General features: G+C 48.0%; 1 protein-coding gene and 1 non-coding gene across 2 annotated transcripts in view; both read left to right on the top strand.

Annotated features, from left to right (window-relative positions):
- The window catches only part of LOC105489611 (cyclin D3), a 127282-nt gene that overhangs the window by 19016 nt on the left and 93882 nt on the right, over window positions 1–14384 (top strand). The window lies entirely within an intron of this gene.
- Window positions 11394–11497, top strand: LOC112428007 (U6 spliceosomal RNA). The gene has a single exon (XR_003019837.1). It is a non-coding gene; the product is annotated as a U6 spliceosomal RNA (small nuclear RNA).

Raw genomic sequence — 14384 nt, forward strand, 5'->3', positions numbered from 1 at the left:
CAAGTCACTGCCCCAAACACCCCATATTTCTAGACATACTACCCTGGGATTTAACATTTAAGAGAAGGAGCAGATATTTTCTATCTCCTGGAGCTGGACCAACCCCTCAGGCCACCACAAGTATAGTGAGCACCCTTCCTCTGTGCTACCCCCATACCAGCTCCAACCTGAGAGGCAAGACCCAGCTGGACCTGGGCACCTAGGGGCTATGGGGCAGCACTGGTTTACCATGTGTCCCTCCATACCTGAAGATGTAGGCCTCTGTGGACACACGTGTATTCCCGAGCTTGTGCATGGCTTGTGTCCTGGGTGCACAGAGGATTGGACCCACAGGGCAGATGGGTGAGTGTCTGCCTCAGGTACACTGCACATCTTTGCCCTTGGTGGGAGAATGGTTGAAATAGCGAGGCATGCTGCATTCCAGAGGCTGCCCATTGTCCTGGCTGTCTGCAGGGAGGGCACCCCCATCTACCCCCAGTGCCCAGTGAGAGGATTTTTTTTTTTTTTTTTTTTGAGACAGAGTCTCGCTCTGTCGCCCGGGCTGGAGTGCAGTGGCCGGATCTCAGCTCACTGCAAGCTCCGCCTCCCGGGTTTACGCCATTCTCCTGCCTCAGCCTCGCAAGTAGCTGGGATTACAGGCATGTGCCACCATGCCTGGCTAATTTTGTATTTTTAGTAGAGATGGGGTTCCACCAAGTTGGTCAGGCTTGTCTCAAACTCCTGACCTCAGGTGATCTGCTCATCTCGGCCTCCCAAAGTGCTGGGATTACAGGCATGAGCCACTGTGCCTGGCCCCAGTGAGAGTATGTGTGGGGATCTCACTGCCCTCTTAGTCTCTAATTGCTGGCAACCTGGCATGGCCCCACATCACTGTATTTAAATCCCTCCTTTGAGGCTCCCAAGGCCCTCTAATGTCCCACATCTTAAACTACTGGACAGGTCTCCCCTTCTATAGCCACTGCCAGCCAACAGACTCAGTAAATATATGTCAATAATAGCCAGGACTAGCTACATAGTTTGCAGGGCCCTTGTTCAAAAATTAGGAAGAATTTCAAGGCTGCATACGGTGGCTCATGCCTGTAATCCCAGCACTTTAGGAGGCAAAGGCGGGAGGATCTCTTCAGGCCGGGAGCTTGAGACCAGCCTGGGCAACATAGTGAGACCCTGTCTCTACAAAAAAAAAAAAAAAAGAATAAAAAATAAAATAACTGGTGGTGACTGCTTGTATTCCTAGCACTCAGCAGGCCGAGGTGAGAAAATCACTTGAACTCAGGAGTTCAAGGCTGCAGTGAGCTATGATCATGCCACTGCCATCTTACAGTCTGGGCAACAGAGTGAGACACTGTCTCTTAAAAAAAACAATAAAAAGAGTTTCAAGATGGTGGTGACAGAGCATTAACCAAGTTTGGGACCCCTCCTGAGCATGGGACCCTGTGTGGCTGCACAGGTCACAAACCTATTTGGCCTTGATAATAGCAAACACGAACTTGTATTGAACACTTGCTGTGTGCCAGACATTGTGCTGGGCTGGGTGCTTACCACGCATAATCTCATTCCTTCTTCTCAACAGCCCTGTTATCCCTACTGTGCAGATGAGGAAACTGAAGCTTTAGCCGAGTCATCTCCCTTGCTGAGGTCACCCCGCTCCTAAGTGCTAGAGCTGGGAACGGAACCCAGCCTGTCTGTCTCTGGAGCCTGAGCTCTTACCCATGCCTGTGGGCAGCTTCAGCCTTCAAGGGCAGGGAGATTGCTGGCGGAGGGCAGCTGCTTCCTTTGCCACCTTCTGCCATATCATGAGCAGGAAGGAAGATGAGGCAAGAAATAGCAGCTGACAGTGTGGCAACAGTGACTGTGGTGGTAAGGTTGTCCAACCCGGCAGAGGCGATGGGCAGACAAAAGTGAGATGGGCACAGGAATTGTCTGAGCTGGAGGCAGCTGATAGCACAGTTGTGCTCTCCACACCTCGCCTAGTGTGGTCATCGCCGAACCCACTCTTCTCTCTCCCCTGATGTCACCTCCAGCTCTGCCTCTCTCTTCCTCTTTATGGCCACAGTTTCCTTTCCCCACCTCTCTCTTCCACTCCCTCCCTGGCTACCCTTTACCAGGGAGGTCATCAGGTCTCTTCTCCAGCTGTATCCTCAGTATTCCCATACTCAGCACCATAGTAATAGCAGCCACGATTTAGTGAGCACCTACCACATGCCAGGCACAGTGCTAGGGACTTTATAAGTTTGTAATCTTCTCTCCACAAGCCTGTAAGCAATTTTTATCCCCATTTCATAATGGGCAGCCACGCGTGGTGTCTCACACCTGTAATCCCAGCACTTTGGGAGGCCAAGGCGGGCGGATCACCTGAGGTCGGGAGTTTGAGACCAGCCTGACCAACATGGAGAAACCTCGCCTCTACTAAAAGTACAAAATTAGCCGGGTATGGTGGCGGGAGCCTGTAATCCCAGCTACTTGGGAGGCTGAGGCAGGAGAATCGCTTGAACCCTGGAGGTGGAGGTTGCCGTGAGCCGAGATCGTGCCATTGCACTCCAGCCTGGGCAACAAGAGCAAAACTCTGTCTCAAAACAAAACAAACAAAGACAAAAACAAAACAAAGCAAAACAAAACTGAGGCTTAGAGAGGCTAAGAGATCTGTCCAGGGTTACATAGCTTGTGAGCAGTAGGGAGGAGATTTGGGCTCTGGCGTGAACCCACATACTTTCTGCCCTCCTTACCACTTTCCCCATAGGATGGGTTGGCCTAAGTATGGTGGTTTCCTGAGCAGGGAAGGAGCTATGCGTTGAGAAGTGGTCAGTTCGAGGGAGGAATAAATTGGGTATCGTGAGAGAGACATTCACCTCCGGCCTCATTTGGCATTAGCTGGGGGTGGAGTCGGGTGTCTTAACCACTTGGAAGGCACTCTGACACCTGGGAAGCTGGCCTGATGGAGGTGAAGGGCTGGAGACATGGATGAGGACAAGGCCCCTTGCACACGCCTTTAGCAGTCAGCATCTTGGCACCAAAGAATGGGCTGGGATAGGCACCAGGGGATGTTAGGCTGGTGTAACACGCACTCCAACAAGAGTGGCTTAACAAAATGGAAATTTCTCCCATACAAATCTGGGTGAGTGATCTGACCCCTTAACGGTATTGAGGGCCCAAGCCCCTCCTGTGCCCTTGCGTGTGGGAGGTGGCATACCACCATGGCTGCTGGGTCCGTCAGCCCCCAGTGGGGAGGGAGGAAAGTTACGAGAAAGAAAAGGCACTGCCCTTCCTTTTCAGAGCATAACCTCAGAGTTGCCAGATGACATCCCTTTGGTCACCAGCTGATCACATGCCACACTTAGCTGACAGGGAGTTTGGGGAACATACATAGTGAAGCTTCTAGTCCCAAAGGTACAAGAAGGGAAAGTGGATTTTAGGGGACAGTTGGCAATCTTTGCCATGAGATCTAGATGAGAAGGGGATGGGGAGCCCGTGTCATGTGGGCAAGGATGGCTTTCCTATGGGGACCTGCTGGGAGAAGAATGTTCCCAGCTGGACTTCTTTTTGTGAGGGGCCTAGAGCAGGGGGCCAGAACCCCCTTGGCTAATGCCCTCACGCTGGACTCCCTCCCTTCTGGTCAAAGGTGGAGGGTCTGATTCTCCCTCACCCTGACCAGAAGACCCTTGGAGGTCATCATGGAACCTTTCTCCCAGGAGCACCCTGTAGGATCAGGGTGAGGGTCATTGAGGAGCACCATATGTTCCCCTTGGCAGGGAGGAGGATGGTCTGTGCTGTTCTCTGATGAGGTAGAGGAGGGTCACGTCCCCATCCCTTAGAGAGGTGATTGAGAAGGTCAAATGTAATGTGAGCAGGGTTGAGGCAGGGAAGTCAAAGTTTGTCAAAAATAGGGGGAAAAGAGGCTTATTTTCAAACGTGACCTAACAATTGACAGATGGCTTATCCCTTTGGTCACCAGTTGGTCATATGTCACATTTAGCTGACAGGGAGTTTGGGGAACATATATAGTGGAGCTCTTCTCTGGAGGTGGGAATCTCCATGTGGCTAGAGGCTGACTCCTTCATTTACTCACTCATTGATTCGCTCATCCACTCAGTGTCTATTAAGTGCTTACCATGGATACACTGGGTACCATGTTCCATGTGTGTGAAAGAGGAAAGAAAACGGGCACAGTCCCTTACCTCTGTAGCTTATAAGCCTTGTTTTCCCCACTTCCCTTTCTGCCTCCCTGGGGAGGAGAGACTAGGCCATCATAGCTCTGAGAGAGCCACCCTTGTGACTCAGGGCTTAAAAGGCCCTAAGGGAGCCCATGAACACATCTGATAGGCCCTCACCTCTGAGCCCGCCATCCTGGGGCGGCCCGGGTGCAGGATGGGCCAGGGTGCTGGAGGGGAGGGCAGTGGAGCATTGGAGGTACGGTTTCACTTCCCTTTCACACCAGGCGTGGAATCTGACTTTTCTCAGTTGGTGAGGTATATTACTTCTTCTGTGAGCTGAGGGGAGATGTCCTCACTCACCCCTCCTCCAACTCTAGCTGTCTCTCCAGTGTTCCAGGTTGAATGGGATCTCCCCTTCCCCTTCTTCCCATTACCCACAGCCCCAGTTCAGCAACTGCGTGTCTTTGCTCCAGGAAAAAAGGTGGTGTGGCTGTTGGAAATCTCTGTGGAGACACTTCCTCTGTGAGACCTTGGTCTCTCAGGCCTCTCCCTAGGACTTTGCTTCCTGGGCCTCTCTTGGCCTTGCTGGAAGAGAGGCCCCCGTGCCCTGGCCTGCTCGGAGAGCTGCCGGGCTCCCTGTTCCTCTCACAGTTAGATCCCAGACCTTCCGTCTGCCTGCGTGCATGGGCCACTCTCACTTTATTCCCCACAGCATGGCCTCATGCAGGCCCTGCTTTCCTCCCTGGACTTCTTTTTTATTTTATTTTATTTGACTTTATTTTTTGAGACGGAGTCTCGCTCTGCCACCCAAGCTGGAGTGCAGTGGTGTGATCTCGTCTCACTGCAACCTCCACCTCCGGGGTTCAAGTGATTCTCCTGCCTCAGCCTCCCAAGTAGCTAGGATTACAGGCATGTGCCACCACGCCCAGCTAATTTTGTATTTTTAGGAGAGACTGGGTTTCTCCATATTTGTCAGGCTGGTCTCAAACTCCTGACCTCAGGTTATCTGCCCTGCTTGGCCTCCCAAAGTGCTGGGATTACAGGCATGAGCCACTGTGTCCGGCCCCTTAATTTTTTTTTTTTTTTTTTTTTTTTTGAGATGGAGTTTCGCTCTTGTTGCCCAGGCTGGAGTGCAATGGCGCGATCTTGGCTCACCGCAACCTCGTCTCCCAGATTCAAGGGGTTCTCCTGCCTCAGCCTCCCTAGTAGCTGGGATTACAGGCATGTGCCATCACGCCCAGCTAATTTTGTATTTTTAGTAGAGATGGGGTTTCTCCATGTTGGTCAGGCTGGTCTCAACTCCCCACCTCAGGTGATCCGCCCGCCTTGGCCTCCCAAAGTGCTGGGATTACAGGCATAAGCCACCGCGCCCGACCAATTTTGAATTTTTAGTAGAGACGGTTTCACCATGTTGTCCAGGCAGGTGTCAAACTCCTACTCTCAGGTGATTTACCCGCCTCAGCCTTCCAAAATGGTGGAATTACAAGTGCAAGCCACCATGCCTGGCCTGCTTGCCTGGACTTCTGAGTGGCCCCAGCCTCCCTGTGTCACTTCATGCTTTCCTGCTACTGAACAGTGCCAGTGGCATGGCTAAGGAGAGGGACCCTCTCATCACTGAGGGCAGACTGAGAGCCTCACAAGATGCAAGTTCTCCTTCCATGTCACTGGAGATGCATAAACCCCTCTGCTTCTTCCACACACCAGCTGTGTTATTGGGATGAATTCGTTTTTTGTTTTTGTTTTTGTTTTTGAAACTGAGTCTTGCTCTGTCACCCAGGCTGGAATGCAGTGGCGTGATCTCTGCTCACTGCAAGCTCCTCCTCCTGGGTTCACGCCATTCTCCTACCTTAGCCTCCCAAGTAGCTGGGACTAGAGGCGCCTTCCACCATGCCTGGCTAATTTTTTGTATATTTAGTAGAGATGGTGTTTCACCGTGTTAGCCAGGATGGTCTAGATCTCCTGACCTCATGATCCACCCGCCCTGGCCTCCCAAAGTGCTGCGATTACAGGCGTGAGCCACCACACCTGGCCACAGAGTGAATTCTTAACCTCTCTGTGCTTCAGTGACCTTATCTGTAAATTGGAGATAATAATATTATCCACCTTACAGGGCTATTAGAAGGATTACATGAGTTGTTAGGAGGCTTTATGCACATACAGCACTCAGAGCAGAGCCTGACCCTAGTAAGTGTATGCATTAGGCTGTTACTGTGACACAGGTGTTTGCCTGATGTAAACATTGGCAAAACTTTTAGGCCCCAATGCTAGTATATCAACCTAGGGATCTAGGCCAAATAAAAGTATAAAACCTTCAGAGCCAGTCTTAACCTACAGATTCCGCCATTGTACAGTTAAGATGGTCAGTGGCAGGGTCAGGGCCCTGCTTGCATCCTGTATTCTTTTGCTTTTAGTGTTGGATTTTGTACTTAGTAGGTGTTCAATAGATGATAGGTGGTGGATGGATGAGTAGATGCAGACCGGCATTGAAAGGTACCCAAAGGATACGGCTGCCGTAGTTATTATAATATTTAAATACTACCAGTTCTCACTATTCTCACCAGTTATATTCTGTACAGACACCACGACCTCCGAACTGGTGAATACTGGCCCATTGCTCCTAGGGGAAATACAGGGTTAGGTTTCTATGAGTCCCTGGTCACAAGATTTTCATCAACTAATCGATACATAACTTTGTTTTCTGTGTGTTTCTTTTTGAAGACACCTTATTGAATATATAGTTGACTCATTAACATTGAACTCATGCCCCATAGCACGATAATTCATGCTCAAACCTGATCTAATGTATTTTCTCTGTAAGGCGCATACAGTCATCTTGTACTTAGAAACATTCGCCAGCACATCAGCCCTAGGCTTGGGGGCCATTTTAAACAGGGAAATCAACAAAAAGGCCAGCAATGCAGAAAAGGTGGCACTAAGTAGACTATGACAAGGACACTTGTTTACATTACGAGAGCTGAAACAGGCAGAGCACTGCCCTGTCCCACCTCAGCTAGGAACATGCATGTTGGGTGACTCAAATTTTTCATGGCTTTGCTCATGTCTGTGAAAGATGACAAAGCATCTCAAGTATTGATTTCGGGGTCACAAATTTTAGTAAGGAGGCAAATTCACAAATACAGACTCCATGAATAATGAAGATTGACTGTACCCCTACATGGTCCCGCTCTTAGTCCTATCCCTGCAGGATCTTGCTGTCTGATATCTACTGCCTGGCCCAGCATGGGGCGTCCAGCACCCGGAGCCAGCTCTTAGGCCAGCGCCATCCGACTTGTTGACTCTCCCATATCTCTCTTGGGGGTATAAATGTTGCTGCCCTGGCTGCACTGGCGGAGGGGTGAGGAAGCCCTGCCCTGCCACCCTTCCCCTTACGCGACCTCCCCACTGCACATGGGCCTCCCTTGTGAGCCAGACCCACGCATGTGTAAAGGAAGGCGGGGATGACACACAAGCAGAGGCCACCTGTGACTGCTCCAGGCCAAGTGCTGCATCAACACCTGGGGAAGACCCCCTGGCGGTTTGGGGGAGCCTGTTTTGACCTGATCTTTATTTACCCCTCAAAGGAAGTAAATAAATAGCTCTTTGTGTCTCTTTGTGGATGTGCCTGTACCACACTGGATGTGCCCGCTGCACACCGTTAAAAACCATGACCCAGCCCCAGAGGAAGTGGTAATGCAACGATTGTTTGTTTTATTTTCCATTTATTCTTACATCTCCTCCCCGCCTCCATCCTCCACCTTTTCTGTGTGTGCTGAGAGGTTTTCTTTACCAACCTGGGATCCAATCATTTGTTCATTCATTTCTTCATTCACTCATTCCAGTGTGTACTGAGCCATCACAGTGCTAGATGCTGGTAAATATGCAAGCTATTATAGGAGAAAGTGAGGGTGCTTTGGCCTGTGGATTCAGGCCAACTTGGATTCGGATCCTTGGAACTGTTTCCTGGCAAGATGATCGTGGATCTCTCTCAGCAGAATCGTGGGCAAACTTCAGCCTTGTGGAACTCGATCTGCAAATTGAGATCATACTGTCTCATCTCACAGGACTGTTTCAAGGATTAAAAACAGAGCAGTGATTTCCCCATAGTCAGCACTTAATATGTGATACTTACTTCCTTTAGGCTAGCAAGGTGGTAACAAAGTTTGGAATTTCCCCTCCGTCCCTCTTCCTTGCGGCTGCCAGCCTCCTTCAGCCCTTTATGGGCACCCACCTGGATTACTGTGCATTTCTAAAGTTCAGAGACTGTTAGAGGTTTCCCAGGGCGTGCAAAATCAAATTCACCTTCTGTTGGTGTTCTGTTCTCCTAGGATCTGGGCTCAACTCACCTTTCCGGGCCTTTACCCACAGCGAACCTTTATAACCCTCTCCCTGCTAGCTAGATCTGATAGATCCTGGGGTGTTCTTGCTTCCATTGCTATGTGCACACTGTCCCCCTTCCTGGAATGCCCTTTATCCTCCTCTCTCCATCCAAACCTGACCAGTCTTCAAAGCCCAGTTTAAATCCACTCAGCTCCTCCTCCCACGTACCCTGCCTCCTGGGTAGCGTTTCCTAGTGTGTATTATGTGTGGATAACAACACATATTGTCCTTACTAGACTGGGCGCTCCTTGAGGACAGGCTCTGTCTCATTGGTTTCCACCCTTCTCTCATTCATTCAGCACATGTGAAGGATGACTGCTCTGTGCCTGATGCCTTTGGGACCGTCCTTGTTTCTCCAACAGTGCCCATCACTCTGTAGGATATTCTCTTAGGAAGAGTTGGTCCAACAAATGAGTGAGGGGAAACAGAACAGAAGGTGGAAAATACTAGCCCCTTATTCACAGATCCCGAGTGGATGCCTGGAACAGTGGATAGTACCAGACTCTCTGTATATTATGTTTCTTCCTATACGTACATACCAATGATAAAGTTTAATGTATAAATTACAGTAAGAGATTAACCACAATAACTAATAATAGTACAGTTATAATTATATATTGTAATAAAAGTTGTGTGAATGTGGTCTGTTTCTCCCTCTCTCTCAAAATATCTTTTTGTACTGCACGATGGGTAACTGAAACCAAAGATAGTGAAACTGAGGTCGGGTGTGGTGGCTCACGCCTGTAATCCTAGCACTTTGGGAGGCTGAGGCACGCGGATCACCTGAGGTCAGGAGTTTGAGGCCACCCTGGCCAACATGGAGAAACCCCGTCTCTACTAAAACACAAAAATTAGCCGGACATGGTGGCACATGCCTGTAATCCCAGCTACTTGGGAGGCTGAGGCAGGAGAATTGCTTGAACCTGGAAGGCGGAGGTTGCGGTGAGCTGAGATCGTGCCATTGCACCCCAGCCTGGGCAACAAGAGCGAAACTCTGTTTCAAAAAAAATAAAATTAAAAAAATAAAGTGAAACTGGATAAAGGGGTGACTGCTCATGAAGTCTTGGGGTGCGGGTTCTCTGTGTTGTGGGAATTCTGAGACAAAGGGAGTAGGGGAGGCTACGGGTGAGGGGAAGGCTTCCCAGAGAGCTGAGTGGTCTTTAGAGGTGAACTGGTAGAGTTTGGAGGGCTGAGATGCAAGGCAAGGGCAGGGCAGGAGCCATGATCATCCCGGCAAGGCCAGGGATTCTTGCTCCAGCCCCTCACCGTCATCCAGTGTCCGTATCTGGGGAGGGCATGTGGATGAAGGCTGGAACCATACAGAGTCCTTCCAGGGACCTGATCAACACAGTGGAGCAAGGGAGGACAGAGAGAGAGCCGAGAACCTTCTGCATGTTGGGTCAGACGCAGGCGCCAAGAAGGGCTAGGGAAAGTGCATTCATTTATTAAGACTTTGTTCTTAAGGGTTTTAAAAAAATTATAAAATGATTATTTTTAGGAATTTGGACAATATGGAAAATTTTAAAAAGTTAGAAAAATCACCCATAGTTCTTATCACCCAAAGACAGCCCTGGTTTACATTTTGTGATTTCCTTCTAGTCTTACATCTTTATTAATTTAAAAATTATTAATCTTTAGATTTAACTTTTAAACTAATTAAATAGTAAAAATTGTAATTATAAATATAAAACAAACTTCCTTATTGTAAAAACACATTACAAATAGGAAGAAAATAAAAGTTCAAATTCCACCCCAATCATTAAGTCCTATCCCTCAGGGAAAATCAGTGTTAAGTGTTACTAGATATCCTTCTGAACCTTTTTTTTGTGCCTATAAACTCACTGATAGTTTCATTCTTTTAAAATAGGATCATAGAATACTGTTCACATGCAATCATTTCTCTTTTTACAAAGTTAGGACCATTTTGTATGCCCGGTGTTATATTTCCTTTCCTTTTTTTTTTTTTTGAGACAGAGTCTTGCTCTGTCACCCAGGCTGGAGTGCAGTGGCGTGATCTCAGCTCACTGCAACCTCCACCTCCCAGGTTCAAGCAATTCTCCTGCCTCAGCCTCCCAAGTAGCTGGGACTACAGGTGTATACCACTACGCCCGGCTAAATTTTTGTATTTTTAGTAGAGACGGGGTTTCACCATGTTGGTCAGGCTGGTCTCGAACTCCTAACCTCAAGTGATCTGCTCGCCTTGGCCTCCCAAAGTGATAGGATTACAGGTGTGAGCCACCGCTACAGGCCTACATTTCCTTTTTGTTTTACATTTTTTATGCTATGTAAATTTACTTAAGTATCTGACATTATACAAACTGAATCCATACCATTGATGATACACTTATTTATAGATTGCAATTTTATAACAACTGTTAGAAAATATGGAGTAGTTTGCCCCAAAACACAAGAATATCTAATATGAACATTTTAGAACAGGACTGAAATGTTCCATTGATCAATTGAAATGATTTGAAACCCTTAACATTTGATATTTCGTTACAGTATTTAAAAAGTGGTAGGAGATATCTTTTTCTTTTTCTTTTTTTAACATGGAGTTTCACTCTTGTTGCCCAGGCTGGAGTGCAATGGCATGATCTCGGCTCACTGCAACCTCCGCCTCCCAGGTTCAAGGGATTCTCCTGCCTCAGCCTCCCAAGTAGCTGGGATTACAGGCACCATCACGCCCAGCTAATTTTGTATTTTTAGTAGAGATGAGGTTTCTCCATGTTGGTCAGGCTGGTCTAGGAACTCCCGACCTCAGGTGATCTGCCTACCTCAGCCTCCCAAAGTGCTGGGATTACAGGAGTAAGCCACTGTGCCCGGCTGGAGATAGCTTTTTCAATTTTGTGTTAGGTATATAAAACTAAAAGAAAAAGCATTTTTCTTTTAAAATTGGAACAATACAGAGAAGATTAGCATGGCCCCTGCGCAGGGATCACACACAAATTTGTGAAGCGTTCCATATTTTTTCCTGGCTAACACGGTGAAACCCCGTCTCCACTAAAAATACAAAAAAATTAGCCAGGCGTGGTGGCAGGTGCCTGTAGTCCCAGCTACTAGGGAGGCTGAGGCAGGAGAATGGCGTGAACCTATGAGGCAGAGCTTGCAGTGAGCTGAGATTGTGCCACTGCACTCCATCCTGGGCGACAGAGCAAGACTCCGTCTTGAATAAGTAAATAAATAAAAGCCTCTCAGGTGAACATTTTACTTTTATTTATTTATTTATTTATTTATTTTGAGACGGAGTCTTGTTCTATCACCCAGGCAGGAGTGCAGTGGTGGGATCTTGGCTCACTGCAGCCTCCGCCTCCTAGGTTCAAGCGATTATCCTGCTTCAGCCTCCTGAGTAGCTGGCGCTGCAGGCATGCGCCACTATGCCCGGCTAATTTTTGTATTTTTAGTAGAGATGGAGTTTCACCAGGGTGGCCAGGATGGTCCTGATCTCCTGACCTCGTGATCTGCCTGCCTCGGCCTCCCAAAGTGCTGGGATTACAGGCGTAAGCCACCATACCCGGCCACATTTTGTTGCTGAAATATAAAATGTTAATTATTATTTTGGAAAAAGTTAAAATTTCCAGCCGTTGCCAAACTGTTTTTTGTATGTCAATACATAGATTTCTTAAATGCCTATGCCACATTCCACCCATATTTTACTCAGTCATCGCACTATTTCCATAGACACTTCTGTTTTGGGCTAGGTCCATGAGACAAAATGCCTGCCTTCTGAAGCTAACAGGCTGATTGGGACCCCACAACCTGACCAGTTTCCATTTAGTGCAATAAATGGCAGTAGTGGATCTTCTGCTGGATGCAATGGAAGCCTGCAGGGTGTGGGGTGGCTGGGGGTACAGTTAAGGAAGGCTTTGCGGAGACAAGACATTTTTGCAGTGGATCTTGAAGGACAAGCAAGAAGTCCTAGATACAGAGGCCGGAGGACTGAGTGGAGAACTGCCAGCAGCAATGTGACTCATTATCAGCCAGCTCCCTGGTTCTGTGGTTTGTTTCTGCTTTTCCTTTAGAGATGACAGATTGTGCGAACAAGAGCTCCAGCTGTTTATCAGGGGCCCTCCCAGGCCCCAAGTGCCAGGGGCTCCCACTCCCTGCTGGAGAGGCTGTGGGCCCCTGATTAGGGAGACAGCTGAGGCAGGGGACCATGGGCACTGCAGGCGGGAGTACTGGCAGGCCACAGTGAGGGACAGAAGTGGAGACCTGCATGATAGGAGCAGGATGCTGTGTGGGGGAGAGCCAGGGCAAGGGACAGAAACAGACCTTGTCCCTCTGTACTTCCAGGACATGCCCCTGCCCTCCTCTGCCTGGTGAGATGCTGCTCCATCAAAACCCCTTCAGATGGCACTCCTTTGTGACTCCATTCGTTTATCTAATGTTTCCCCATGGCATCATTCAGAATTAATTTTTCTCCTTTGCCCACTTAGTAGGTCATTATGTTGTAGTTGAGAGTGTGAACTTTGGAATCAAGAATAGTAATAGCAGACTGGGTGCGGTGGCTCACACCTGTAATCCCAGTACTTTGGGAAGCCAAGGCTTTTGGATAACTTGAGGTCAGGAGTTTGAGACCAGCCTAGCCAACATGGTGAAATCCTGTCTCTGTTAAAAATACAAAAATTAGCCGGGCATGATGGCGTGTGCCTGTAATCCCAGCTACTCAGGAGGCTGAGGTGGGAGAATTGCTTGAACCTGGGAGCTGGAGGTTGCGGTGAGCCGAGATGGCGCCAGTGCACTCCAGCCTGGGCAGTAACTCTGTCTCAAAAAAAAAAAAAAAAAAAGATAGTAATAGCAGCTAACATTTATCAAGCATTTACCACATGCTAGGCACCGTGTTGAGTGTTGTGAGTCTACTTTCTCACTTAATACTTCCCAACTGTCAGTGAGGTAGGAATTATTATTATCCCATGTTGTGGAGGAGGAAACTGAAGGACAGAGATATTAGTAAACTTGAATTATCACAGCAGAGGGTCAAACCCCTGTCTGAATCTCAGTTTCCTCATTTATAACACAAAGATGAAAATAATATCTTTTTATGCTGGCCAAAAGATACCAAATTTCAGCTAGATGGGAAGAGTAAGTTCAAGAGACCTATGGTACAACATGGTGACTATGGTAAATAAAAACATACTGTGGCCGCTTTGTGGGGCACGATGGCTCACGCCTGTAATCTCAGCACTTTGGGAGGCCGAGGCACGTGGATCACCTGAGGTCAGAAGTTCAAGACCAGCTGGGTCAACATGGTGAAACCTTGTCTCTACTAAAATACAAAAATTAGCTGGGGGTAGTATCACACAGCTGTAATCCCAGCTACTCGGGAGGCTGAGGCAGGAGAATTGCTTGAACCCGGGAGGTGGAGGCTGCAGTGAGCCAAGATCATGCCACTGCACTCCAGCCTGGGTGACAGAGTGAGACTCTATCTCAAAAAAAAAAAAATAATTAAAATAAAAAAAAAAAAACATATTGCATACGTGAAAACTGCTAAGAGCAGTGTTTATGTTCTCACCACATACACAAAAAAATGTGAGGCAACGCGTATGTTAATTAGTTTGATTTAGCCATTCCACAATACATACATATTTCAAAATAGCATATTGTACACCATAAATATATACAATTTTTATTTGTCAATTTAAAAAACAAAAACTTTTTTTTTTTAATTGAGATGGAGTCTTGCTCTGTCGTCCGGGCTGGACGAGTGCAGAGTGCAGCAGTGTGATCTAGGCTTACTGCAACCTCCGACTCCCAGGTTCAAGCGATTCTCCTGCCTCAGCCTCCTGAGTAGCTGGGACTACAGACACGTGCCACCATACCCGGCTAATTTTTGTATTTTTAGTAGAGGTGGGTTTCACC

The sequence above is a fragment of the Macaca nemestrina genome, chromosome 5 (assembly GCF_043159975.1).
Source record: "Macaca nemestrina isolate mMacNem1 chromosome 5, mMacNem.hap1, whole genome shotgun sequence".
NCBI classification, from domain to species: domain Eukaryota; kingdom Metazoa; phylum Chordata; class Mammalia; order Primates; family Cercopithecidae; genus Macaca; species Macaca nemestrina.